This window comes from Camellia sinensis, chromosome 8 (genome assembly GCF_055761805.1).
Source record: "Camellia sinensis isolate YWXY chromosome 8, ASM5576180v1, whole genome shotgun sequence".
In the NCBI taxonomy this organism is placed as follows: domain Eukaryota; kingdom Viridiplantae; phylum Streptophyta; class Magnoliopsida; order Ericales; family Theaceae; genus Camellia; species Camellia sinensis.
In genome coordinates this window covers 166,519,373-166,545,334 of record NC_138968.1, presented here as the reverse complement: position 1 = coordinate 166,545,334, position 25,962 = coordinate 166,519,373, and the positions used below count along the sequence as shown (strand labels likewise).

General features: G+C 35.6%; 1 pseudogene across 1 annotated transcript; it reads right to left on the bottom strand.

Moving 5' to 3' along the window:
• Positions 1-16,094: 16,094 nt before the first annotated feature.
• LOC114288024 (CDK5RAP3 protein homolog) lies at positions 16,095-24,497 on the bottom strand (annotated as a pseudogene). The gene is made up of 16 exons (XR_014339217.1): positions 24,386-24,497; positions 23,875-24,303; positions 23,593-23,706; positions 22,026-22,152; positions 21,427-21,553; positions 21,228-21,322; positions 20,989-21,124; positions 20,750-20,902; positions 20,127-20,540; positions 18,086-18,090; positions 17,946-18,002; positions 17,822-17,832; positions 17,395-17,527; positions 17,247-17,284; positions 17,104-17,160; positions 16,095-16,426 (listed from the first exon to the last, which is right to left on the bottom strand). The product of XR_014339217.1 is annotated as a CDK5RAP3 protein homolog (transcript).
• Positions 24,498-25,962: the final 1,465 nt, after the last annotated feature.

Below are 25,962 nucleotides of genomic sequence, written 5' to 3'. Positions count from 1 at the left end.
AATTTGAGATGAACGGATAATGGATAAGAGTCCTAGAATGGGGAAGAACTTCAGCCTGGATAAGGATAAGGATAAGGCTCCTAGGGAGTTTATCTCTATCTGTTTGAGAGTCCTGGATAAATATTGAGCCAGAGTCCATTGAAGCAAGGCTTCTACGGGGATCAGGTCAGTGTTGGCTATAAAAGTAAGGCACCCTCGTGGGTCTAAGGTACGCTTTTTGTATTCTGGCTAGTGAGTTAAAGCACTATTTGCTATCTTTGAGAGATAATTGAGTACTGACTTGATCGTCGGAGTGCCCCTGGGTGGAAGAACCATCGCCAGAGTCTCATCTTTCTATGACATGTCGTTCGGACGCCATCTATTTTGTTAGTGTTCTCCAGCTGAGTACCTGTTTGCCAGTGTGGTCGGAAATCAACACACACAATATATATATATATCAAGATTGACACACACACACATATATATATATATATATGCACATATATATATGTGTGTTATATATATTTCTGAAATCAACATGTTTTTGGAATCATAAAATTATTTTGGATTCATCAACATCATCATCCGAAACACAGAACAAAAATCATGGAGTTTATGAATTGGAGTACAATCAAAAAGCAAAAACCATGATTTTTGGGTTTTTGTTTTCGGTTTGATTTGTATATATGAAGATGAGATTGTAAACTGGGTTTGATATGTATATATGTATACATATACACATAATCAAGAAAAAGATGAAGATGATTTTGAACTGGGGGTAAACTGCAGTTCATATATATATATATATATCAAACCAATGAAAATGGGTTTGATTATGTGTACATATTTTTTATGAAGAATCAGAAGGGTTCTAAACTAGGTTTGAAATCAACATTTTTTTTATTCTTATTTCTCTGAACTGGGGAGAGAGAGACAGAGAGAAAGAAGAAGAAGAAGAAGAAGAAGAAGAAGAAGAAGAAGAAGAAGAAGAAGTATCTGAACTAGGGGTAAACCGAACTGGGTTTCCCCTGAAATAATATATATATATATATATATATGAGGGTATAATTGTCAATTTACAACTTTTGTTAGCAGAAGTTAGTGTGCGTTTTAGTCCGTCAACCATATGGGGGTTATGTGGTGTTATTCGAATGTCAGGGGGGTAAACCGCACCTGACCCAAACCACTGGGGGTAAAGTAAAGTTTGCCCTATAAAGAATTTTATAAAATTTAAAACCAAAAAGAAAATGATAAACTATCAATAGGTCATAATAGTTGAACTTAATTCTTGTCAAGTCCTATTAAAAATAAGTCTTAATAAAATCGTTGCTAAAAATACTTTTTTGTGACGATTTTTTGTGTGTCGGTAAAAATTTACAATTAGTGACTTTTTTCTATGACAAATTTTTCAAACTATCGCTGAAAGTTGAAAATTAGTAACTTTTTTTGTGTCGATTTTTTTAAACTGTCGCTAAAACATATAATTAATGACATTTTTTGTGAGAAAATTTTCAAACTATTGTTGAAAATGAACAATTAGTAACATTTTTTTAATACTGTTAATGAAAAATGTCATTAGTTATCATATGACCTATTGAACAATAAGTCCACATATTAGGACCTACACGTAAGTATCCAAAAAGAAAAAAAATAAAAATAAAAACTTTTAATAATGATTAATAATTTGAATACATGTATTTAAAAAATTATATTTAGACCAATGATATTATGACACATCATTATGGCACATGTAAATATTGATCTCAATTTAATTGTACTAAAATAATTTTAAAAAGAATTTAAATTTAAAATTTTATTTTATAATTTAATAAAGGATGTATAATTTAAGAAATGAATATTGATCGCATTCTAATGATAGTAACATAATTTAAGAATCCAAATTTAAAATTTTATTTTAAGAATATGAAATTAATTTATAGACCAATCATAATGTGACACATATTAACAAAAACTAAATAAAATATAAAAAAAATGAGAAAAAAGAATTGCAACTTTCAACCTTAATAAGATGATAATGTTTTGCAATTATAATAGTATATAGATAGATAGATAGATGGATAGATAGATAGATAGATAGATATTTGAAAAAAATCCAAAAAATAAAGTTTTTTACTTTTTTCAAATGTTTTTATTTTTATTTTTTACTTTTCAAGAAGGAAAAGTTTTGTTTTTTACTTTTTATATATGTCATTTCCATCATTATTGATTCTATTATGATAGTGAGTGCTTGTAACTCCATAACTATTGTTATATTAATGGAATTTATTAGAAGAATTTAAATATTATTTTAATTTAGCTAAATTAGATTTTAGACCAATTATAAGATGATATGTGTATTTTAGAAATTATAAAATTCAAAAAATATGAAAAAAAATTAGATTGAGATTCCAACCTCAAAGATGTCACAACATTTTTCCTTAATATATATATATATATATATAGATTTGACTTTAAACTTTTTCTCTAAACATCTCATCTAATTTATATTAACATAAAACATGCATTATATCAAAATTATTTTTTTAATGATTTTAATATCATTTAACATACATTATCATTATGAATAATTTTCTCATTTTGTTTTATATTGAAAGTAAATCTTACTATCCACAATGCTCTCGATATGTTTCGGCCTTAAAAGGTAATATTTTGTCACTAAATGTCACTATTATTTTCCCTTAGAACTTTTCTTAAAAAATATAAAAATTAAACAAACATGTCACTATTTATATTCCTATTCATACAAGACTCTCTACTTTATCTAACCATTCAAATTGACATAACCCATTTTCAAAATAAAAAATGCTATACACACAAACACAAAGAATTTGATAATCAAATAACACAACCCAACCCAAAAATTCGTAAGGTAACCATTCCAATTGAAGATACCCAAAACTTTTAAAATTCAAAAAAAGAAAAAAGAAAAACTGATTCCGTTGCATATTCTCGCAAAGAAACTAAATTAATTTGCATACATTTACCAACCAAGGTCATTCCACCTCTAAAAAGCTCCTAATTAAAAAAACAAATGAATCTATTTAATTTAAGTGATCATATAGGGAGAACAAAGATTGATATAACCGACTCTACTTGATTGGGGGGAGACAAGGGCTTAGTTTGGTTCGGCAAAGTCTAATAACCCACAAGCCTCAAGAGATTGAAAAGAGAGCAAACAGAGTCATATCATACAAAAATAGTGCAGAAATTAATGTTGATGTATTTGAGTAGATTACATTCTTTCTATTTCCAAGCCCAACCCAGGATAAAAATAAATAAAAATTGAACAAACAAGTAAAAAGAAAGAGCGAGAGAGTGAAAGGATTTTCCTGTAACAAGGGGGAACCCAGAGTTCGGAAGAAGGGGGGGAGAGAATGAAGAGAAAATGGAATTTGAGCATACCTTGATTTGATGATGATGATGATGATGTTGATGCAGAGTTGATCCAAACGCTGGATTGGATGGAGTGAAGGGAGATGCTGAAGGAAGGATGAGCAATTATTGCGACTATTGGGTGTGTTTGACAAGAAAAATTATGTAGTAGTCTTGGCGCATTGTCACATGGTGCCTCAACTCAATATGATTGGTTGAAATTAAGGGACTCGGTACTTTTTGTTAGGTTAGTAGAAGACAACTTCACAAGTGTCTAGTGGTGTGGAGCAATACTCCATAGGCCACCCAATAACCTCTCTTTGGCAAACGTTTTGGTTCGTTTCACAAACTTTTTGAATTTTTTTAAAAAAAAAAAATTAATTTAGTGAAATAAATAAAAAATAAATATTAATTTTTTTATATAATTTTATTTTTGAAATGTTAGAAATAATTGTAAAAATATAAATGTGTTATAAAATAATAATTTTAATTTTAAAATTGAAGTATGATTTTAATTATTCATTTTGATAATATTGGTTCTATCGTTCTATAAAATTATTACTTGAATACTTATATACATTAATTTTAGTTAAATTATTTGTGTATTTTGATAATTTTAGTTCTATCATATTATAAATATGTAATTATCATATAATAATTTTGTATGATATATATTAAATTATGAAATAGTAAAATGAATACTCATTTTGATATTAAAAATTATAGTTAAATTAGAAGAAGAATTAGTACCATAAAATTAAAATTAATTCTATCTATTTAATTTTCTTTTATATTCATTTGGAAAATAAAAATATGTAGAAATAAAAATTATATAAAAATTATTAAAAAAATTAAATACAAATATGTTGTAGTTATTAAAATATAAGATTGTAAAATAAAACTCTTAATTAAATTAAAATATCAACTATATAAAAGAAATTTAACAACGACTAACTAAGAATGAATCACATAACAACATCTAAACACAAAAAGAAAAAATAATGAAAACATCCAAACGATAAATACATCTTAGTATGTGAAGTAATTAATCATCTGTAATATGATGTCAAAATATAAAAGAACTCACTATTAACAATTGAAAAAGTAACTCAAGTAGTTGTTGGTAAAAATTCAGTTCAAGCCTAATTTATAGCGATCCCGGTTTTCTCTTTTTGTATCTGTTGTTTTCCGGACTTTGGTTCCGTGATGTTGGTGGTGTTATACCTTGTTGTCATCCTTTAATTCCGCTTGATTGAGTTTTAGGATGTATTGGGCAGAATTGTTACAGGTTGGTTAGACTTTAGTTTCAATTCCTTGTTGCCCAGTTTTTAAGAGGTCCGCTCGAGCGGGTATTCTTGCGCTCGAGCGGATATTGCACACTCAGAGCATTTTGGTGCTTTGCGAAACTTTTGCAAGCATGTTTTTCACGCTCGAGCGGCTTTCTTTACGCTCGAGCGGTCGTGCTCAAGCGGGTACTCTGGAGCTCGAGCGGGTAGTACGTTTTTGGTGTAGGTTCTGGGAAGGGGAAATCTACGCTCGAGCGGACTGGTTTTCGCGCTCGAGTGGATGTACTTTATTCTTGTGTCTTCGCACTCGAGCTGGATTTCTTACACTCGAGCGGACCTAGTTTTTTGTTCTTGATGCTCGAGCGTTGTGTTTTCCGCTCGAGCGGGAATGTCGTATAACAGAGGGCAGCTGGGCATTTTTGAATCATTTTCTACACCTCCTCTCTCTCTCTCTTGCTTTTCCAAACCGCCATTTGAGAGCTTCTCTCTCTAGAAACTCCCTTCTCTCTAGGGTTTGATCTAGTTAGAGTGCTTCCCTCCCCTTTGGCCTTTGTAAAAGTTGGGTTGATCGTCGAGTGCTACATTTTGATCCGAGAAACTTGTGATTTGGAGCAACTTCATTTTCGTCATCTTATTCTTTGGGTGTCATCTTTTGAGGTAGGGATTCCTACTCACTCTTATGATCTTTGACATAGATTTTTGGTTGTTTTGATAGAGTGTTGAAGTTGGAAAATTTTGGGACTTAGGGTTTCAAAATGTTAAAAGAGGATTTTGTTATTTTGATTCTAAAATGTGTATTGTGGGTTTCAAAATAATATTATTGTTGTTGGTTGTTGATATATAGACCATTGGGTCAATATTGGAAAATGGGGTAGAAAACCCTAGTTGGTTGTATAAATTAATTGGTATGATTAATTTGGGAAAATTGCGGTTACATGGAATTGAGTCGGAAATAATGAAATTGGCTCATTATATAGTAGAATAGTGGAGTTGGATTTGTTAATCTCTCACTTTTGAAAACATTGATATTTTATCTGTTGGAGCTTTTATTATCTGTTTAGAAATAATTGCTTAGGCTACCGATGGAGGGTAGTTGTGATTGTTGTAGACAATGCATGATGATTAGGCAAACTAAAACTAATCAATTGGATATGTCATAGAGTATGACGGTTGATAGAATACATTAACGTTATGTATTGATTGATTGTGTATATGACCTATATGTATATACGTTGTGTGTGGGGGAGGAGATAGGGGATGTACTCCACGGTTTAGGGGAAGATAGGTGATGGACCTCTAAACCGGATGTTGTTTGGGAGGAGATAGGGGATGGACTCCACTGATACAGCTCATATGCTTGTCAGTTAATGTGTTGATCTAGCTTATATGCTTATCTATGGAAGTGTTGAGACAGCTCATATGCTTATCTTTGGAAGTGTTGATATAGCTAATATGCATATCTGTTGAAATCTGGATACAGCTTGTATGTTTATCTATTGAGATGTTGATACAACTTGTATGTTTATCTATTGTAAAATGGGAAACGTCTAATATGAGTCACTGTCTCATATAAGTGGTTGGCCAGGTTCTGAGCCGTTGATGTAAATTGTGAAATTGATGAGAAATGGAAACTGAAATGAAACAAGAACATAGTGGTCATGAAATGGAAATGGGTTATGAATTGGTTTATGGAAATTGAACATTTATCAACTGCTAATGTCTTAGTTATTGCTCATACTGTGTTTAGCATATTTCTATTGGGCGTTGGCTCACCCTATATGGGACATTATTTTCAGGTACAGGTGGTATGCCACCTCCAAGGACATAGCTTGGATGATGATGAGAGTTGAAGACTCTTTTTGTTTATTTTGTTTGTATTACATGTATATCAAGCCAAGGGCTTATTTTGTATAGAGTTAGTACTCTTCTTTTGTGTAACCAAGTGTTGACTTCGAAAGCTGTAAGCCCATAGGGCATTTGCTTTTGTTGTTAACATGTAATACTGTTGTAAGAATTACTCTGATGAATAGAAATGGTTGGTTTCTTTTATATCAATGCATGTCTATAGTGATGGGTTTTATGTATTTTTTTAAAGGCGTTACAACTTGGTATCAAAGCTACCGGGTTCGAATACTTTGGGTACGTGGGAAGTGATTAGGATCACAATGGGTTTGTCTCGCTTGATAGAGACTTAGATGTAGTGTTATGTGCTTATATGATAACTTGTTTATGTGACTATGTGGTTATGAAATGTAGTTTCTAGGATGTTGATTGGATCCTTGGGTTTCTGGGAGTCTTGTTGGAAAAGCACTTGATCAATGCCGTTTCTAACCGGAACTCTATTAACGCCTCGGGACTATCATTATCCGGAAACGAAATTCGTAATTGCTTATGTGATTATGTGCTTATGTGGAGTGAATTACAGTTGTCCATGCATTAGGACGAGAGTGTTATAGCTTCGGCACATTTGTGAATGTGCTAATGGTCTTGGTTACCTTTATTAGGATGTCAGGACGAGGACGTGGTAGGCGTGGTAGGCAGGAGATGCCTTTATCGGATGACATTCCGGCACAGCAGGAGGGAGTTTGTCAGGCCAATATGGCCGAGCCAGCGGGTCAGCAGGCTACGAGTGCCTTGGCCCAAGAGATAGCAGGAGCTTTGGGTATTCTCAGAGCAGGGAATCAGGATCAAGCCCACGCAGCTGAGGCAGGGCCTTCCTTCTTTAAGAGGGAATTCTTCCGGTCCAATCCGGACGAGTTTGTTGGGGATCCGAAGGAGCCACTTAAGGCTGACGAGTGGTTAGAAAAGATGGAGAAGACGTTCGAGATGCTTAGCATCGAGGACGGGGCTTTAAAGGTGACTTTGGCATCCTTCCAACTGAAAGGAGATACGGGTCAATGGTGGAAGTACGAGAAGGGCAGTGTTGGTGATGCATGGGAGGCGTTTGTGAATGCTTTCCAAGAGAAGTTTTTATCTTCAGCTGTTAGGTAGAAGCTGAGGGAGCAGTTTTGCCAGCTTAAACAGCAGGGCTTGTCAGTGGCCAAGTTTGAGGCTACTTTTACTAGTCTGTCCAGGTTTGCACTTGAACTTGTGGCGTCCGAGGAATGCCGTTGCTTTGAGTTTGAGCGGAAGTTGAGGCGTGGACTCAAGTTGAGAGTTGGAGGGTCCTTTATCCGAGAGTACAGACGTTTGGTTGATGTTGCCGCTCATATGGAGATTATGATGCAGGAGGAGGATGAAGGGCAGAGAGGCTCCAAGAGGAGCCAAGATGGTCACGGTGACGGCAGGAGACAGAGGGGTTCTAACCCTCAGTAGTCTCAGGGTGGTTTGGCTAGATCGACCTTTCCAGTGCCGAGTGCGGGCTCTAGGAGAGGTAGTCAGGGAGGCTTGACTTGTTTTGCGTGTGGCCAGCTGGGTCACAAGTCTTCGGTTTGCCCGCAGAAGGGAGGGGGTCAGCGAGCTGCTTCTTCTTTAGCTAGACCTCAGGGCCAGAGTCAGGGCAGGGGCCAGCCTTTGTCTTGCTATCAGTGTGGTCAGCCTAGGCACCTGAAGAGGTATTGCCCACAGTTGAGTGCCACTTCAGGAGCGTCTGGTTCTAGGTAGACGTAGAGTTATCAGCCAGCTCAGTCTGTGCAAGCCTCGAGGGCCAATCCGGGAGCTTCGTCATCCCAGTCAGTGCAGCAGTCTTTTGCTCCTAGAGGTGAGCTGGTGGATCAGGGGCCTACAGGGCGCGTGTATGCTGTTACCGCGCAGGACCTAGTACCGGCTCCATCAGTAGTGAGAGGTACCTTTCTGTTTTGCAACTCGGTTGCTAGTGTATTGATTGATACGGGTGCATCTCATTCTTTTGTATCTGCTGCATTAGCATCTCTGTTGGAGTTAGAGTTGGCACTGTTAGCATCTCCTATTTGTGTTGTATCACTTGTTGGGGGTGAATTGATTTTGAAACACGGATGTAGAGGTTGTGATATAGAGGTCGCCGACTATAGGCTTCATTTTCCTTTTGTTGTTATGCCCTTGAGGGGTTTTGATGTTATTTTAGGTATGAACTGGCTATCATCATACCAGGCTGTTATCGATTGCTACCGCCAGAAGGTCACAGTGTGTACCTTGAGTGGGGAGTGTTTCCATTTCTTGAGTGATCGGGTTGGTGGTGTGTTGCCACCGATGTATGATCCGCGAGGGCGGAATAAGCTTAGTGGTCTACTTGCTAGCTTTATGAGTGGTGAGTGTGATGAGACCCAGATTGTATTGTCGAGGGTGGTTTGTGAGTATTCGGATGTTTTCCTGAGGATCTCGTTAGTTTGCCACCTCACCGAGAGATAGAGTTCTCTATTGATTTAGTGCCCAGAACAGCGCCGATTTCTATGGCACCTTATCGTTTTGCCCCAGCAGAGTTGAGTGAGTTGAAGATTCAGCTCCAGGAATTGCAAGATAAGGGTTTTGTTCTCCCTAGTGTTTCGCCGTGGGGAGCACCGACCCTCTTTGTTTAAAAGAAAGATGGTGCCTTGAGATTGTGTATCGACTACCGAAAGTTGAATCGGGTTACAGTTAAGAATAAGTACCCTATGCCCCGTATAGATGATTTGTTTGACCAGTTGAAGGGTTCCCGTTGTTTCTCTAAGATAGACTTCAGATCGGGTTACCACCAGTTGAGGGTCAGGGAGGAGGATATTCCTAAGACGACATTCCGTACGCGGTATGGCCATTATGAATTTCTGGTAATGCCATTCGGGCTTACCAATGCACCAGCAATCTTTATGGACTTGATGAACCGGATCTTCCGGGAATTCCTAGATTGATTTGTGGTCGTTTTCGTGGACGACATTCTTATCTATTCGCCTTCTAAGGAGGAGCACGAGGAACACTTGAGAGTGGTGCTTGAATTGCTTAAAGCCCATAGGCTGTATGCCAAGTTTGGGGAGTGTGAGTTCTGGCTAGGAGAGGTCAAATTCTTAGGCCATGTGGTATCTGGGGAAGGGGTGTCTGTTGATACATCCAAGGTAGAGGCAGTGCAAGATTGGGCACAGCCTAAGAGTGTGTTTGAGATCCGTAGTTTTTTGGGATTAGCTGGGTATTACCGTCGGTTTGTGAAAGATTTCTCCAGGCTAGCTTCGCCGTTGACTAGATTGACGCGGAAAGGGGTCAAGTTTGTGTGGAGTGAGACTTGCGAAAAGTCGTTCTAGGAGTTGAAAGTTAGATTGACCACTGCTCTGGTTTTGATTATTCCGGAGAGAGGGTTGGGTTATCCGGTTTATTGTGATGCCTCACGAGAGGGTTTGGATGGTGTGTTGATGCAAGAGGGGAATGTGGTAGCTTATGGCTCACATCAATTGAAAATACACGAGAAGAATTACCCTACACACGACCCTAGAGTTAGCAGCAGTGATCTTCGCCTTGAAGATTTCAAGGCACTATCTTTACGATGAGAGGTTCGAGGTGTTCTCGGACCACAAGAGTTTGAAGTATCTGTTTACACAGAGAGACTTGAATTTGAGGCAAAGGAGATGGATGGAGTTCGTTGAGGACTATGATTTTGAGTTACACTATCACCCGGGAAAGGCCAATGTTGTGGCCGATGCCCTTAGTAGGAAACCCATTAGTGATGTAGCTTGTATAGCCATCCGGGAATGGGAGATGTTGGGTGCACTTGGCGAGTTTGATTTGCTTCTGGGCGAATCTGTTGAGGCTGCGGCCTTGTTTTCTGTTGTTGCGCAGCCTACACTTGTGACTCGAGTGTTAGAGGCACAGAGAGGTGACCTTGAGGTAGAATCCCTCCGAGAAAAAATCTCCAGTGAGAAGGTTGAGAAAGGTTTGGCAGTGTATCCCGACCAGAGTGTAAGATACCGAGACCGTTTGTTTGTGCCGGAGTCTTGCCGAGAGGAAGTACTCTGAGAGTTCCATCATTCACGCCTTGCGGTGCATCCGGGAGGCACTAAGATGTATCGGGATTTGGGTCGCCAGTTTTGGTGGCGGGGTATGAAGAGAGATGTGGCAGTATTCGTGTCTAAGTGCCTTACTTGCCAGCAAGTGAAGGCCGAGCATCAGAGGCCAGCGGCTTTGTTGCATCCCTTGCCTATTGCCGAGTGGAAGTGGGAGCATGTCACTATGGACTTCGTTGTAGGTTTTCCGAGGACTCAGCGGGGTAGTGATGCCATTTGGGTGGTTATAGACCGGTTGACTAACTCAGCGCACTTCATTCCTATGTGCGTAAGAGATTCGGTAGATCATCTCGCCGACTTGTATATTCGGGACATAGTGAGATTGCATGGGCTCCCCGCTACGCCATTAGTCCACTCTAAGTCCTTCTAACACCTGGAAATGGTAAACAACTAAGTCAGCTGATAGCTCAGTGAGTAGCAACATGGATAGTAAATACAGTTTTGAAAACAGGGTTCAATTCCAAAATAAGATATATATCACAGAAACTAGATTGGCATACAGTTTGGTAAATACAATCTGTTTCAAAAAGAAGGTTCCACAATTCAACACTTAAAATACTCATGTCTCGCAAGAACATGATAAACGACATTTTCCACTTAAAACAGATTATAACATGAACACCAATAATTTTCTGGGTACCAATAAAAACAAATAATCTTCCACATAGTTCTCAAGGCTATAAGCCCCGTTGGATCCAATACCGAACTAAGAGTCATCCTCAGGGTGGCACCTGGGCCTTTTCTCAAAGACGATCCGATTGAAGGTCACCTAGTTGTTTTTAAATGTCTTTTCCTTACAATCGTTGAGCACTAGAGTCATCACGGCCCAACCCGGATCTGTTCCCTAGTGGCCAGAGTTACCACACACAGTGGAATAATTTCCCTGGACTAAATACACACATGGTCCCAATAATCAATACACATCAGTTTCGCAAAACATGGTAGTTCATCATTACAAACATGAGACCAAAACAAATAGTTTACAGTATGCCAAGTTCACACATGTTTCAGAAATAATTTGATTCCATTGATAATATAATAATTTATCAAAACAGTTTAGTCTTAAAACAAAAATTTAATTTTCCAACTGTTCAGGGTAGGGGAACATTTATAAAAATACGTAGGATGAAACTACTCACCTGAAAACGAAATAATATAATCCTCGAATAGAGTGTAAAAGTTCAACTAGTGCCCTGAACCAAGTATAAAAAACTACACGTCACAACTAATTTAAAAATACAAAAAAAATAGGAACTAAGTAACCTCAACTAAAGCGCACTAACACGGCTCAACCCAACTCACCGTTACTCTTAAATATTACCTAAGTTCATGTTCTTCAAGGTTTAAAATCACTCAAGACATGGGTTCCGGTCAAAACTTAATTAATTGTGACTTTAAGATAAAACAGAATTTCAAACAAGCCTTCCCAACCTATTCGCTAACTTTGAAAATTACAAAACCCATTCCACACTATTCGAAAAATTCCAATAACCTCCAGATATGATCTAATATATCCTAAGTTTCAAACCCAATTGGTTTCCCTTGATTTTCTTATCAAAATAATTATCTACAATTTATTATATCCAAACAGATTGTTTTCTGCAGTACTTTAAAGAAATTTACGGTTCTCTTAATATACACGAGAAATCAATGCAAGGCCAAAAACGTACGAAACTAGACTCATAACCGGTTCTAATGACACTAATTTGATAATTTTTGGATTTATACCGAAAGAGAACAACACTCCCGAATTTACTGTTTCGGACTGGTTTCCTGGACAGATTTGAATACCTCAATTTATATGGATTTTGACTCCCAAAAATTATGAAAAAATTCAGATATGCAATTCAGATATGCAATTGATCTACTGTAAAAATTTCAGATTAAAATTCATCCGTTTGATATGGTTTCTTGATTTTTAAAGTTGTGATTGTGTGCAGAATTTTTGAACTAAGAATTACACCCATTCTTTACACATAAATTTAGCTCCTCAGATTTCTTAACAGTGTATACATATATTTACAAAATACATAAACCTACAACCTCTCCATGAATGAATAAAATAATTATAGAATAAGGATGAAGAACAAAGAAAGAAGAGAAGAAAACCTAGGAGGCCACACAGCCCAACACACCCAAAGCTCTCCTTCTTGGCTACAACAATAATCTTGATGATTGAAAAACCCCTCTCTTTCCTTCATAAACCCACGGCTGCTAGGGCTGCTAGTGTTGTGGAAAACAATTATAACAAGAGTTAGGGTTTGTGTTTATTTTATTTTATAATAGTGGTGGGCACACTTAGGTCAAATAGATAGATAAATATACAAAATGCATATATAAGTTACATGCAACTCAAATGGTAAGAGCCTAACTTATTAATTTTATGGTCTAGAGTTCAAGTCACACCCTCTTTCTCTATTTATTTTTTTTTTAATAATAAATCTTGTTTCTAAATCAATGACTTTCACCATAAATTTATTTTAGGTTTAAAAATTAATTAAAAGATCCTCCAATAATATTTAATTTGCACTTTAAGATTTCACCACCAAAATATTTGAGATTGTAATATTATTATTTAATTATTTACTTAATTTTTATATTCGGGTTCTCACAAGGGGCTTATTTTGTATACAGTTAGTACTTTTCTTTTGTGTAACCAAGTGTTGACTTGGAAAGCTGTAAGCCCATAGGGCATTTGCTTTTGTTGTTAACATGTAATACTGTTGTAAGAATTACTCTGATGAATAGAGATGGTTGGTTTCTTTTATATCAATGCATGTCTATAGTGATGGGTTTTATGTATTTTTTTGAGGGCGTTACATAATTGACAATGATTTGATTGACAGACTTGAACCAATATTTAAATAAACACAAATAAAAATCAGGATTTGTGGTTGAGTCTTTTGCCTTAAACAGATTAAGGACTTCCCTGGAGGTAATTAAATAAAGAGGAAAATGAATAGAACAGAATACGTATTAATTCAAATAAATTATCACTTGTCACTAGTTACAAGAACTTAAACAACAACAAATATTGAAGAAATACAGCAATCAACAGAGAGAAGAGAAATGGGGGGGGGGGGGGGGTTGGAAAAGCTACTTGTTTAATTTATTCCTAAAATGGCTAATTTAGAACTACTCCTAAATAACTCTGCATGAGTGTGTTTTTTCTTCTTTTTTTTTCATTCTTCAAGTCCTCCTTTTATACTTGCTTGGTCACCTCATGTTGTAGCTATCAATCTATGTTCTTCCTTGATCTTTGCTCCACGCAACCATATCCCATATTTTTATAAGAACTACCTGCAGATTTTGTGCTTTGCCTTAATATTGATCCCCCCGATTTTAGCATATGGTTTCAAATTGATTTCAACAAATATCTTTATTCAGGCTCGGCCCTAAGATTTCCGGGGCCCAAAGCCAATAATCAACTAATAAATTTTTGGGGCCCTTCACATTTTTTTTTTCATTGAATGAAAAAAAATGAAAAAAAAAATGAAGATAAAAGACAAAATTTGTTTCAAAAATACTTAGTATTACTTTACAACAATTAATAAGTGTCATTTGATCCTCGCTCTTCTTGTATTTTTAGAAGCAAATAAATTAATCATACTTGCATAATCTATTTTTTGGCAAAATCATTTTCAATGAATAACAATGCTAATTATTTTAAATGGGCCTTTCAATTTTTTAATGGGTCAATTTATTTTAAGTTAGTTTGGGTCTTCCTTAATTTTTTTTTTAGATTTAAAATATACCTAATATATTACAATAAACTATAATAGGAGGATCCTTTTTTGGGTCTATTTTCAATGGATTACAATGTTAATTTTTTTGAATGGACCTTTTAATTTTTTAATGGGTCAATTTATTTTAAGTTAATTTGGGCCTTCTTTAATTTCTTTTTTTAACTTAAAACATACTTAATATATTACACTATACCATAATAAAAGGGGCCTCTTTTTTAGGTCTATTTTGAGGGGCCCTAGGCCATGGCCTTGTTGGCCAATGCCTAGGGCCGGCACTGTCTTTATTGGCTTTATTTAATCTTTTCAAGCCATATCACCATCTCTTCCATGCCATGTCAGCATACCCGTTGACAGAAATAATAAAAATAAATGTGGTCAAGGTTATTCTTTGAAATAAGTTTATAATTTCAATTGACAGACTATAATCGAATTTGGCCATAATTAATAGTCCATAATCGACCGAAAAATAAAATGTGGTGCAAACAGCTCGTCGATAGAAATAATAATAACAACAACAAATGTGGCCAATGTTATTCTTTAAAGATAGTCTATGATTTCAATCGACAAACCATAATCGAATTTGACTATAATTAATAGGCCACAATCGAAAGAAAAATAAAACGTGGCGCAAACAGCCCATTGACAGAAATAATAATAAGAACAACAAATGTGGCCAATGTTATTCTTTAAAGATAGTCTGTGATTTCAATCGACAGATCATAATCGAATTTGGCCATAATTAATAGGCCACAATCGACAGAAAAATAAAATGTGATGCAAACAGCCTGTTGACAGAAATAATAATAAGAACCACAAATGTGGCCAATGTTATTCTTTAAAGATAGTCTGTGATTTCAATCGACAGACCATAATCGAATTTGGCTATAATTAATAGGCCACAATCGACAAAAAAAATAAAATGTGGTGCAAACAGTAGTAAATCCAAATTTTAGAGGTTTCTCGAGAGTATTATTGGTGCGCAGGCTTTTCCTTCTCTGAGTTCTGATTATATAAAATAATGTAGCAAATAAAATATAATTTCATATATAGAATCACTATAAAATTTAAATGACAAATCCATAATATAAAATAATATAGAATTGGTATTGGATAAAGAGCAATGCACAAGAAAATAAGGGGAAAAAAAGGTAATTTAACATTTAAAAAAAAATCCTAATACTTTTGAAAGAAACATGAAACAAAAAATTGGTATTGGGTTTGTGGATTATCTCAATTTACTATGAAAAATATATGGAAAAGAAATATTTGTCAAATAGAATTCATATAAAACAGGTAAAATTAGTATAATTTAAATTAGGTTTGGATTCACTATTGGAAATTAGATTTTTAGTGGCGTTTAAAAAACACCGCTATAACTATCAAAAATGCCGCTAATTCCTTTTGCGACGTTTAGTATCAAACGTCGAAGATGCAACCATCGCTGTACCTTTATGACGCTTTAAAAGCATCGCTATATTAATATATGTGGCGTTTTTTAAAACGCCGCTAAATGTGCTGTATAATAGTTCAATGGCGTCACGTCTCATTTTAGCGACATTTTAAAAACGACACAATAGCTTTTTTTAATTTGAAAACGCCGTTGTAGTTCTATTTTTAATTTTTTTTTTTTTAAATTGTGACAATTCTGTGAGATTTAACTAAAATGAGTTGAACTGAAAAGATCAGTAGAGCATTTAAAGACAAGAACCACAACAGGAAATGATCTGATCATTGTTTTCTGAAAGCACTTTTGGTAATGATAATTTTAACTATAAATGCAATGGCACATGTTTAGCAACATGCTAGGCTTTTACAAGTACTAGAATTACAGCCAAATGACAAAAAACCCCTAACACAAAAAAAAAAAAAAAAAAAAAAAAAATTAGAAATCCAACAGTCAAAGTAGTTTAAACTAACACTACTTTTTCTGGTACTCCAATTTCAACAAAACAACACATATCTTTTTAATTTTAAATTAAGATTCAACAGAATAGTTTTCTATTCCAGCCTTTCCTTCAAATCAGTTCCCCAGCATTCCTCTGCCCACTTTTCTGGCGGTGGTATAATGATAGAAACGATACTATACACAAGTTCAAGGCAGCGAATCAATTCGACATAGATCAAGTTTTCAACTGAAAATAAAAAATAAAAAAAATTCAAAGATTCCTCTGGTTCTCTATCAAATTTTCCTGCACAGCCTTCACAAGATGTTTAATTTCAGTCATTTATATCAATGAATTTTCAAGTCCATAACAAACCATTCAAACAACTTATTTGAGTTCAAGTTTTCATTTTACCATTCAAATAGGAGATTTTTGTGGTTGGATACCTCAGAAAATGAAAATGCTCAAGACAATATTGATAATTTCGTTGGAAGAGCCCCATACTAGTTAAATTTTAATCTGATATAACAATAACTGGAGCAAATTAAATTTTAATATGATATAACAATAAACGAAGCGAATTGAATCAAACCAAACTAAGCATTGTGTCCGAATCAAGTGCGGTCGGCTAATCAAGGCTATATACTCAAAGTAAATAAATTCATCTTTCTTTTTTTTTTTTTTTTTTTACTACTAAATCTAATCTAACCATATGTTAATGTTCAATCATCATAGATTTTGCTGAAATTTTAAGCATAGAAATCCAGCAGATACATGCATTATAAACCCCCAAAACAAAACAAAACAAAACAAAAATTCAAATGAAAAATAACCATTAAAGCAATGGATTAAAAAGGAAATAATTGAAAAGCACCTTTCTGGGCTTGAAGAAGATTCCGACCCATTAAAGATCTACCCCCAAATATATCATCTGCATTACACAAACCCACATGCAAAAATTACTATTATTACAATAGATATACATATATAGAAAGATAAGTATTGGGTTTTGCATACCTAAAATGAAAAAGGAAGCAGATGCAGACACAGAGAGGCTGGTCAAAAGGAAGAAGAAGACAAGTAAAAGGAGAGTCCCTTATGTATTTTCCATTGCTTTATAAAGTTTATAGTTGATCTTTGTTAAGCAACAAAGGAATGAACTCACCTGCTTTGGCCACAATGACGTCAATGAATTCTGCAGCTCCATGCGTTTGGCAGACAAGTCCTTCAACCCCTCCTTTATCTTCACTTCGTGGTGTTTCTTTTCCTCTAGTGTACTCACTAGTCTATCAAGAAACCTGAAAATTATATGCACACTACAGTCAATACTTGATATTGTCACAACTCATTAGGAATAATAAGCATGGCATCATGAAACCAAACTACTAGTAATGTGCATGACTGGAGGGAGAGGGATAGTCAAGCAAACTATAGTTACTGGGCAAAAACCATCAAGATCAGGACAGAAAACTTCTGAAACGGTCATAACGATAGACAGTTGATTCCTTACAACAACCAAAAATGCAAAGACTTATTGGGATCGCACAAGATATGCATCAATCAAATACCAAAAGGATTGTATTGTTTGTTACATTCTCGTGCCCTTTTACACATGAAAACAACCAAAAGTATTAACCAACAACGAATGTTTGGAAAAATAAAAAATAAAAAATTCCATCAGTACCTAATTAATCAAAATGACAAATAAGCACATACCTCAAATAGGTCATCAAGAATCTTATTCTTGTACTCCGTCTCCAAAAGCTGGCTCCTCTGTTGGGCGATTTCTTGGGTTTTAGTTTAATAGATGTATGAGACTCCAAGACTGCATTTGACAAGCCTGTATCTTTAATCGCCTGAACTTGAGTATAGCGATCCCGGGTTTACCCTTGTTGTACAGTGATCCGGACATGTGTCCGTGGATGTTGGATGTTGTTTATTATCTTGTTTGCATCCTTTTTACTTTGTATATTGAGTATGGGATGTGTTGGGCAGGTTTGTTACAGGTTGGTTGTGTTTGGGAGCCTAGTGTTGCTGCCCAGATTTTTGGTCCTTCGCTCGAGCGAGGAGTCTGTCGCTCGAGCGAGAGTTGTGTTGCACCTGGTTCTGGACCTGAGAGTTGTAGTTTCTGGCTCGAGCGAGCTTTTCGTGGCTCGAGCGGTCTGGGTTTTTCTTCGCTCGATCGAGAACTTCTTAGCTCGAGCGAGAGTTTTCTGTTTCTGGTCGCTCGAGCGACCAATCCTTCGCTCGAGCGAGAGTGTTTTATATCAGCGGACAGCAGCGTCTTAAACATCACTTTTTCAGTCCCTTTCTTTGAGCAAAACCTAAATTCGACACTCACTCTTCCTAAACTTACACTCTCTCTAAGATTTGATCTCCCTAGGGTGTGAATCTAGCCTAAGGCCTTTGTTAAAAAGATAGAGGGCGTTGAGAGCTTCGATTTAATCTGAAAAAGTTTGGATTTGGAGCAAGTTGATCTTGGAGTCTTCATCTCCTTTTGGGCTAAAACTTCGAGGTAGGGATATCCTACTCCTCTCTATGGGTTTTGTCTTTAAATTTTGGTATTTTGAGATGTTGGGCTTGGTTTGGTAATTTTGTGAAAGTTTGGGGCTTTTGTGTAATTTTACAAAAGTTGGGGGTTTTATTCATAATAAACCTAGATGCATGTTTGGCATAGAAAAATAGAATGATTGTTGAATCATTGATGAAAATGGGACCTAAGGGTTGAAATGGTAATTATGGAAAATGGCCTAATTACATTGTTTAATTAATTGGGATAATTAATTGGTGAGAAATGAGGAAATGAAATGTTGATTGAATATCCATTTGTGCATTTATTTTCTGTTTTAGAAATAACTGCTTTGGGCTATCGGTGGAGGATAGTCGAGATTGTTGTAGACAATGCATGATGATTAGGTAAACGGAAACTAATCAATGGAATGTGTCATGGAACTTGACGGTTGATAGAATACATTAATTGTGTGTATTGTGTGATTGTATATAGAACCAATGTGTTTATATACGTTATGTGTAGAGGAGGAGATAGGGGATGTACTCCGCGGTTTAGGGGAAGATAGGGGATGTACCTCTAAACCAGATAGGTATTGGGAGGAGATAGGGGATGAACTCCGTAGACAGAGCTCATATGCTTGTCTAGAGAAGTGAAGATAGAGCTCATATGCTTATCTTTGTGAAGTGAAGTGTGGATACAGCTTGTATGCTTATCTGTGGATATTGTTGATATACATATCTGTTGTAGAGTGTGGATACAGCTTGTATGCTTATCTGTGGATATTGTTGATATACATATCTGTTGAGAATGTGGATATAGCTTTTATGCTTATCTGAATGTGAGATATAGTTTTTATACATATCTGTGGAAATGATGATAGAGCTAGCATGCTTATCTGTTGAAAAAGGGAAAATGAAAAGTAATTGGGACTTGTAAGTCATTGACATAAATATGTAATTTATGTGATTGTATCAGTGTTGACCAACTATCAATTGCTAATGTTTTAGTCATTGTCCATGGTTGGTTTAGTGTATTTCTACTGGGCTGTGGCTCACCCTATATGGGAATATCATTTTCAGGTACAGGAAGCATGCCACCTCCAAGGACATAGCTGGGAGGCTAGTGGCGGGCATAGTTTTGTCGTTTTACTTTTGATGTATTACATGTAATTTCAAGCCAAGGGCTTAATGTGTAAACGAGTTAGAACTCTTTGTTGTAACCAAGTGTTAACTTGGAAAGCTGTAAGCCCGTAGGGCATTTTGTTATGAGGTTAACATGTAATACTTATGTCTTGGAATTCTAATGAATGAAAGGAATGCGGTTAGTTTATATGTAAATGCATGTCTTATCTGATGGGTTTAATGTTATTATTTTGAGGGTGTTACATTGAGGATACTCAACACTAATATCCCAAGAAATCTCTGGCACAGAGACCTCTGGGACCACAACATTTTCCTTTTTATCTAACAAGGTCTTATCAGATTCCACACCATCATCATTCAGTGGAGAATTTTGTAAAAACTTATTGGCATTCACAATCTCATAAGGACCCAATCCATTGCCAGTATCTTCTATTTCTTCCGCAGTACCAATATCCCAATCTATCTGAGAGTTGTCAACAGTAATATCCCAGTCAATAATATCAGCTACACTCCCATCTCCCTAGTTACATAGTTTGATTCATCAAGGCGGGCTTCAACACTCACAGTATCAAGAACTTCAGAGCCCACAGAAACATTTAGAGAATGCGGGTTTTCAATAATGTCCCTTAGATTTGGTAGCACAGTCCCAGAAGTTTTCTGCAATCACACCAAACAACCGCAGTGTTATTGATGGCATCCAACACAATAATCCCCAGTTCCATCTGTCTGCCCACTAACAAAGACCATTATACTTAACCAGGACACATCTAGCGACAATTACAACAAACCAATTGAACAAAGACAATTACGTGACAGCAGTAAACGTCTAGTAACAATCACAAACATATATTTAATAATTTTTTTACATCCTTTTCCGTGTGCACATCTCTAACAAAATTTGAATAAAACTCAATTGCCTGTGACACAGAATCACCACTTGAGACTTCCAGAATCCTCTTAAATGTGCTTGGGAGAGATTTCTTTGCAGTTTCTAACTGTTCTGACCTCACATTTATTCCCTGCAAAGCAAAAGTTGACACTTAATTTGTTCGTTCTTAAAGGAATATACATCATCAATAGAGTGGCATGCGATGCAGGATCATACCTGCAATCTTGGCTCTTGACAAGCCTCTGCAAATTTAGCTGCTGAAAGAGCTGCATTTCTTTTAATATCAGCTTCCTTGCGCTCTAGTTCAGCCAGTTGCCGTTGAGTCCTTTGGACCTGATTTTTCTGATATGGTCTTCAAATATGAAATACAATTAATCAATAATAAAAGCCGCACTAACATCAAGCAAATATTATTATTTAGCATTAACCAAGTAGACAATCACGAGAGCACTCACATTTCATAATGAACATTCTAGACCACTAGCTGAGCAGCCTCACCAAGGTAAATATGATCTTTCTCAAAAGATTGCACGATTGACTCCCAAACACCCTGCCAGAGGTTAAAATTTAAATAAGAATTATATGTAGAAAAATGGTAAGTCAGGGGAGGGAGAGAGAGAGAGAGAGAGAGAGGACTGTTTTTGTAGATCTTACAGCAGCACCTGAAAGCTGGCCAAAAATATTACGGCTTTCTGGAGTCAACTTCAAAAGAATACCATATATTTGTTTGGCTTCCAAGTAACCAATCCATGGAAAGAGAATGTGAATTGACATAAAACACCTAAATAGTAAGTAAAAAAGAAAAAATCAACACTGCTGAGTATAATTCCTTGAGTTTCAGTGCAACAAATTAATAAGCCACCACATCTTAACTACTAATAAATTTCCTGAAGTCAATGTATCCACACAGAAAATATATCTCAGGCCAACTCCACAACAAAGATCAACTATAAACTTTATAAAGCAATGTAAAAGCATGATTATTCATTGTAAATAGCAAAAATTCCTCCATGAATAGAACATATATTCCATGGCTTGTGAGCATGTCTATCCAAGTACTTGTATACACATACTTATGTATGCGAACATATATCCACATGTTAAAGAAATATTAAATCAACAACATATCCATTTCTGTGTTTTATACATATATGTATGTCTAGGTGTAGGTGTAGGTGTAGGTGTAGGTGTAGGTGTAGGTGTAGGTGTAGGTGTAGGAATTTTCTATGTACATGTTAAAGAAAGAAGATCACCTCAACATCAAATGATAATCATGTCTTGCAGGTAGCAAGTCATTTGAGATCAGTTCTTGTCGGAAAGTATCTACAACCTTTAGATCTTTGAATCGCACCCAGTTCAGCATTTAGATCTTTGGAGCTCCTTCATATATATATATATATATATATATTTGTGAGTGAAAGACAAATCGGCCAAGTTTGGTTTTACTCCACTATCACATATTTGCATACAGCACAAACCAAAACAAAAGAAAAGGCGTTTAAAAAACGTCTTCTATTAGTGAAACTGTTCCGTTTTAATTAAAACAAAATGTACCGTTTATAAAACGTCATTAAATATTTTAAAAAAGTGGTGTTTAAATAAACACCATTAAATCCCTGTTGATTAATAAGTTCCATGTAAACAAATGGCAAATGATAAGTACTAATTGGAATGGCACAACATTGGGGTCAGCAAGCCCGACCGTTACATGTCGATTAGCAAGCTTATTACACCTGTGGACCTGCAACATCGATTTATGGTATTTTAAAGATACCGGTAAAGCATCTCTATAAAATTTGGAAAGAGTGGCAATCCAAGAGGCTATCTTTTAAGCACAACCAAAATAAACCCTAGCAAATTTTTGTGCACTCTACCCCAAACAAAACACAATCAACCCCAAGCCTTTCGCTTCTAATTAAAAGATAACTAGATACCAACAATTGGGCTTGTGCACTCTACCCCAAACATTAACAAAGTCACCCCCAAACATAAACTTTGGTTCTATTTAAACAGATAACTAGACACCAACATTTGGGCAACAAACAAGAGAAAGCATCAATCAATTTCAATTTTCAACAACTGATGTACCATACCCATGATAAGTAATTGGAAGCTAATATTTTGCAATGAATAAACCAGTTGACTCAGTCAATTCCATATTCAGTTGGTATTTTCTTATTTACAATCAGTTTCAGGATCTTAAAAACCCAACTCAAGTTCAACCAATGGTAGACAAATAAGAATTACATTGTTAGGGGAAAAGTATTGACCTAAAGGGAAGGGGCCAATTAACACAGAATCATATATAGTTATCCCGTCAAGTAAACTATACACCAAAGTCAAATTAGGCAAAAAATATTTTGTAACAAAGTCTATGCAAGAAAATAGATAAATCCATTTGAAATAAATAGACCATAAAACTCGGAGAAAAATGGGGCCATTAAAGTTTCATGAAAACAATACCAATTCCTTGCCAAGCTCGACATCATCTTGGTAGCTGCTCTGCTTGCCTTGGCTACTCCCACAAAAGAGACAAATACTCTTGAACACACAAAGATATGTACACACATAGCTAATACACACAAACTTAACTTAACAAGATATCATAACATTAAAAACAAAACTTAAACTTACATCACACGTGCCTAAATAATCTTATGGTTATGGTCTCTTTTTATATAAATTATTATAACCTCATGAAAGCTCAGCTTAAAACAATTTCATCACTTCACTATTATAACCTCCGACAAAGAGAATCTGTTAGTTTCCTCGGATTACAAGGCTAGCATTATAGAGATCAAGAAGGTTAAGAAATATAACCTTAGCCAGTCCCTCCCCTTCATTTTCTGCTAGAGCCTTTGTGTTAGGCTTAAAACTTGTCTTGGCAACACTTATCTCAAACCCCTCTATTTCAGCTCTCTCTTTCGCTTGAGGCTGCAAAATTTTAGATGTTAGTCAACTATAGGTAAATTACAAGAATATGGTGGGTAAGCTTTTTTATTTCACTACCCAATAAGAACAAAAGAGACAATAAAAATCCCTTTTTATTTATTTTATTCTATTTGTGGGTTTGGTATGAGAATTGGAAAATTTGATATTCACCTCTGTGAGTCCAGCCATTACTAATTTCTAGGTGAGTGAAACAAGCTGCTGGAATGCTCAAATGGTTGAGCACATGATCTTTTCCACTGACTTGTTCAACAACTATATGAAGAGAGCAACGCTAAATATGCAATAGGTGTAAAATGTAAGTATAGCCTGAAGTAGCAAATAGCAAGGTAATAACCACATACTAGAAATCCCTTGTGCACTGGCAGCATAAGCAAGAATCATTTTCTCATTTACAACATCAATACAATACAAGTGAGGAACCTAATGGTAGAAGTATTGTTCCAAGAACCAGTTGCAAAACCATACAGAAAATTGTGTTCATGACAGAATCTATAGATAACAAACCAGGTTTCCATTTGCATCAATAACTTGCATACGCTCATCTACTAGAACAAAACCCCGTTGTGTCACTACATTGATCTGCAAAAAAACCAATACAACACTTCAGCATTGGCTCATGCATATTATCAATTAACATGACATACATTCTCCAGTCCAAGACCTTTTGTAAATGGACACCTTCCAGTTGTAATTAATGCCGCATCTACCTGTAGCAAAACAACCGAATTTTGTGATAAAGGGTGCGGTACAACAAACTAGATAAATAAAGAAGCATGGACAGACAGTAAGCTAGAAAAGTCTCAAATTGGGTTTTCAAGCTTACTCCATAAAGCAGAGAACCATTGTTACATGGGAGCAAAAATACAATAAAAACCTCAATTTCCGCTACTTGATTACATCCACAAAGGAAAGGACCTTTTAATTTCGCCGCTCTGTTAATAGAACATGAAATCTGCTACCAATATCACAGAACAAAAATTTTCCTCCAAGGTATCTTTCGGTTCTTTTGTCTTGCCATCAATAAGCTCAATAGTGACTGGTTTCCCATCCGTTGCTTGAGTGATCTATGGAAAGGAAAACACACAGGACCTAGAATTTTAGAAAATTGTAACAATGCAGCACACAAAAATAAACAGGAAATTACCTTGGAAGCAAACACTCCAGTAGAGGATCCTCCAATCTTATCTAATAAAATGTTAAAAATCTGTAATACTAAACTCTAAAATCTAAATCCTGCATATGCACTGAATTGAAAATTCTCAACCTTAACCTTGCAGCGCAGTTTATGTGACCTCTACTCAGTCTGTATAGCAATCTCAGATAACCAGAAAATTATTTTTAAAAAAAATAAATAAATAAACTCACACCCCAAAGAGACAAAAGCTAACATAAATATGCTTACACCAAGTCGATAAGAACCAAAAGTCAATATAACAGCATTTGCATCCTCCACCATCTAATCAGTGTAACCTCTAAACAAGATTCTATTGCACCACAAAACACTAAAAACTAAACATGAAAAGGGAAGGGAACAGAGCTTAAACTTGACTACGAAAAAATTGTTAGTAATGGTTGCCCATGTGGCATGAACATTTGAATTTGAACCTTATCCAAATAGGTTTTGAAATTGAATTCAAACCTATTTAGGATAACCACTCAGGATATAGATATTATTAGTTTTAACTGATATGGATAGATTATAATAATATATTATATATCTGATATATGGTTATGGGTGATTAAGTGTGAAACAACGTATGATCTGTTTCTACCCATATACTGTCTCTCTCCCAAAAACAACAATCAAGTCCTTTGCACTGTGAGTTGTGTGGGTGATATTCAATCTGTGATATCACTCCACTGCTGGGTTGTTTTATCAGTTTCTGGAAGCACGTAATTTATCCACGAGGTTCTATCATCAAGAAGGTATGATCCAATTATTTTTATCCGCTGCATGTTCTGTTTGTTTTGATTTACATTGGTATCAGAGCCAGGTTGATGGATATTTTCGTGTTTCCTTTAATCATGTGTATATTTTTACATGTGTATGTTTATATTATATATATGAATGTTTGTAAAGGAGAAAAAAAAAATCTACTTTGATTAGATTAAGAGCATAAATATTTTTTTTATGTTCATTAATGTCTTTTTTCATACCATAAACGATTTTATTTTGAAAAAAGGAGCCCGACAGTACAAAAATCGGACTAGAAAACACCCTGAAAGGCGGCGCGTGGT